We start from the raw sequence: 4,750 nt of genomic DNA on the forward strand, positions 1-4,750 counted from the left end.
ATTAGTGGACATTTGTTATCTTAAACACAGGGAGACTAACACACTCATAATAAGAAGGAGCCCAAAATGTAATTTGGGATTGGTGCGGTAGTTCAATAATAGTTCTTTAGTGGAATGAATTATTATTGATGAAATTAAGTTGTGTGTTCGGGGCGAACACGGGATGCTTAATTTCATCGGGAGACCAAAACCAATTCCTCCTCTCGGTCCCTATCATAGCCTCTAGTATATAGAGATTTATACCCACCGCATACCCACCTTCTTACCCATCCAATGGGGCCGGCCAAGCTAGCTTGGAACCCAAGCTAGGGTCGGCCAAGTCCAAGTGGATGAGCCATGTAGGTGGCCGGCCAAAGCTTGGGTCCCAAGCTTAGGTGGCCGGCCACTAGAATATTAAAAAGGTTTTTTATTAAAATTATTTCTTATGTGGATATTATGATTTTAAAAGAGAGTTTAAAAAATTTAAAATTTCCTTTTATAACTTTCTACAAAAGATTAAGAAAAGAGATTAATCTCTTTCCTTATTTGTAGATTAAAAGGATGGTTTTAATTTTTGGTAAAAACTTTCCTTATTTGTAAATCATCTACATGTTTAAAAGAGAGTTTAAAATTTGAAATCTTTCCTTATTTGTTGATTAAAAGGAGGATTTTAAATTTTAAGAAAACTTTCAATTTTAATCATGTTCATGATTTAAAAGAGAGTTTAAAATTAAATATTCTCTTTTATAAGTTTCTACAAAAGATTAAGAAAAGATTTGATATCTTTCCTTATTTGTAGATTAAAAGAGATTTTAATTTTTAGAGATAACTTTCTTTTTATCCACATGTTTAAAAGAAATATTTTAATTTATAAAAATTCCTTTTTATTAACCATGAAGGGAAAAATTATTTGAGAAATTTTATAAATTTCAAGCAAATTAGGAAGTTTTAATTCTTGTGTGAATTAAAATTTCCTTGATTTAATGGTGGCCGGCCATTTTATTTGTAAAAGGAAATTATTTTAATTAAATAAATTTTCTTTTTCATGACAAAATAATTAAGGAAGTTTTTATTAAATTTCCTTATTTGCCAAGACCAAGGATTATAAAAGAGGGGTAGAGGTGCCTTCATGGGGATTAACTCTATTATTCTTCTCCCTCTTTTCCTCCTTGGTGTGGCCGACTTCTTCCTCTTCTCTTCTTCTTATGGCCGGCGGCAACCTCTCTTGGAGCTCTTGATGGTGGCCGGTTCTAGCTAGGAGAAGAAGGAGAGAAAGGTGGTTTTGTTTCTTGCATCCCTTGGAGCTTGGTGGTGGTGGCCGGACCTCTACTTCTCTTGGAGAATTGTGGTGGCCGAAATTTGCAAGGAAGAAGAAGGTGCTTGGTGGTTCTCATCTCGGAAGATCGTTGCCCACACAACGTCCGAGGTTAGAAGAGGAATACGGTAGAAGATCAAGAGGTTTTTCTAAAAGGTATAACTAGTAATTTTTCTTTCCGCATCATACTAGTTATTTTTGGAAATAATACTAAATACAAGAGGCATACGATTCTAGAGTTTCGAATTTGTTTTCGATATAGTGTTCTTTTGTTTTTCTTTTCCTTGTGATTTGATTGTTCTTTTCGGTTAACCTAAAGTTATTTTAGGAAATTAAATATTAGCTTTCTATAAAAGGTTTTGTCTAGTCGGTGGTGGTTGCTCCCATATCCAAGAAGGCCATGTGCCTCGCCACGTCAGTACTGGGAACCGATTATGGAAATTAATATTTAATGGAATTAATAACTTAAGGTGACTTGGGTCGAACGTGTTAAGTTCCGCAGGAGATCCAAGTCAAAACCTAAAAGAACAAATAGATTAAGTTTTGGATCAAACGTGTTAAGTTCCGCAGGCGATCCAAAATTTAATTTAAAAGAACACATGGTAGCTAGGAAAAGGTTCAGACCTTTGTACAAAATTTTTGTACAGTGGAACCTCTAGGTTTTCCGAGTAGCAACCAACAATTGGTATCAGAGCTAGGGTTTTGCCTCTGTGTATTTTGTATTAGTTTAATCATGCACATGTCATACATAATTTAGGCAGGATAATAGTAGGATGTGCTAACTTTGTGGATGCAGGATCCAACTATTATGGCTTATAGTTATTATGTGTGTGATTGGACCCTTGGACATGTCAAGGGCATTTTATTGTATGTGCATGATTGTATTATAAAATACAGCAGGAGCTGTATTTAGTTTTATTAGGATTTTATTTTTGATCTAGATACATGTACATTCCTTTTATGGAATATAGGATCAAAATGTAAAATTCTATTTATGTCGCGGATCGAATCTTGCAAAGCGTGGAACCTTCTGAGGACCAGAGGCGCAGCGGAACTAGGAGCAAGATGGATGCGACAGCTAGACCCGGTGGCGGTGGCCAAATATGGCAGCAGCTTGGGATGACAACACACGGAGGACAACTAGAGATAAAAGCCATAATAGTTGAAAATTAGATTTTCTATTTATTGCTTTTATATTATGCTGTGTGTGCATGTTAGTTTACATTTTTAGTAGGCTAGCATAGTTAAAATTCCTCATTTATAAATAACTAAGTGGGAGAGGGATTTTTAAGTAAATCCCATGGTCTCCATTACTGGTTTGTAAGTGATGCAAACAAGCTTGCGCGTTGGCTCTGAGTGCCTTCCTCCATAACGGATGAGCTTGTTTGTGGATCACTAGAACAGACTTCCATTTTAGATGACTATAGGAAGTTAATTAAGAGCGTGTGATCTTCCCCAACGGAAGGGGCATAATCTTATTAATGGACTTAGTGTCAAGTAATGGTATACACTTAGACACATTTAATAGTATCCTCCCCATCGGAGTCACTGCTATTATTTGTGTGACCAAATGATACCAACTATTAATTTTATTTGTCAAAAAGTTAGGTTGACAAGATAATAAAATTAATGGGTTAAAACCCTCCTTTTACAAATGATGAATTTGTATACGTCCACACTAACGTGGCATGCAAAATTCACGGTGTTTGAGGTGTTGGTGAATTTAAATAATATTGTTTGAGGAATCAATATTTTTTTAAAAAATTCAAAAGTTTTTGACCAAATATTTGATTAAAGATAGACCAACTATTAATTTTATTCGTCATAAAGTAAGGTTGACGACATAATAAAATTAAATGATAAAATTTCCTCTTTGAATTTGTATACGTCCACACTAACGTGACATACAAAATTCATGGGGATTTTTAAGGAGTTGATATTGACCAAATATTTTTGTGATTCTTAGGATTTAAGATGTTTGTCAATCCCTAGTAGTCATACTATAGAAAAAGACTTAGTAGTCCCAATTGTAATGATTGGAAATAGGACTTGGACATTAAGGTAGACTGTCTTCTTAGAACTAAAAACAATTAAGGTGTATTTAATTCATTAGTTGAAACATGTCTAGTGGTGTTATCTACCAGAACCTGGAGTGTAGATACAAGATGCCATTAATCATGTCTGCAATTCATTGTAGGGTTCCAGGAAACCCGACAACTAAATGAAAGGTAAATCACCGTCCACATGGGCACTACTGTAAAAGTGGTAGCTGTTGCAGTAGGAGATGTTTATCCTTTGATAAAGAATAAAATATGGATTTTAAGTAATTTTCTTTACATACCAAGTTTAGAAAGAACCTGATTTCAGTTTCTAAACTATTATAGATATTGTGTCTATTTTGATAAGTTGTTATCAAGAAAAATAGGGAAGTTATCTATTTTGGTATGATGGTTGACAATTTATAATCCAATAACTCCCACGATGCAACAAATGGAAATTAGTAACACATCTTCTAATTTTAAGAGAAAGCAACCTTCGGAAATGAACCAATTATATCTTTGGCATCTAAAGCTAGGTTATACTTGAGTATGATTCATTGGTAGCTGATGAACTTTTGGGTTCATTGGTAGTGGAAATCTTTCCAACCTACGAGTCTTACTTGGAAGGAAAATAACCAAGAAGCTTTTAAGTCCAAGGGGTATGGAGTCAAAGATATGTTGAAATCGGTTCATTCTGATTTGTGTGATCCTATGACTATACAGACAAGAGGTAGTATTGAATATTTTGTCTATAGACAACTATTCAAGATACAAATAAATTTACTTAATGTACCGCAAGACTAAGTACTTTGATTAGTTCAAAGAGTACAAGGTTGATGCGGAGAAATGTTAAAGTAAAAAGTCACTATGGAAGATCGTAGTGGCAAGTACCTCTTGAGAGATTTTAGGAGTCACTTATCAGAAGTTGGATTTCAATCCCAACTAACTGCATCTGGTACACCCCAACAGAATGGTGTAGTAGAAAGAAGGTAAAGGACTCTTATGGAATAATTAGATAGATGATGAGTTATTCAGAAAATTACCAAATTTGTTTTAAGGATAAACTCTAAAAACGAAAGTGAACATAGTACCTTCCAAGTTAGAACTCTCTACTCATATAGAATTGCTGAATAGGTGAAAACCTATTTTGAAGCATATTCGGATTCGGGTAATCCAGCACATATGTTAAAGAGAGACAATGATAAGTTGGATAGGAGTTCACTTGTTTGTAAGTTATCCTAGATAAACAAAAGAAGGTTTATAGTCTTAAAAATCAGAAGGTCATTGTTAGCATCAATGACTGATTTTTAGAAAAGGACTATATAAGGAACCACGTGCTCATAAGTAAATTTGTTCTTAAGGAAATAATAAAAGATATGTCTAATCTAGTACCAACTGTATAAGATGAGATACCACA

This window comes from Zingiber officinale, chromosome 8B (genome assembly GCF_018446385.1).
Source record: "Zingiber officinale cultivar Zhangliang chromosome 8B, Zo_v1.1, whole genome shotgun sequence".
Classification (NCBI taxonomy): domain Eukaryota; kingdom Viridiplantae; phylum Streptophyta; class Magnoliopsida; order Zingiberales; family Zingiberaceae; genus Zingiber; species Zingiber officinale.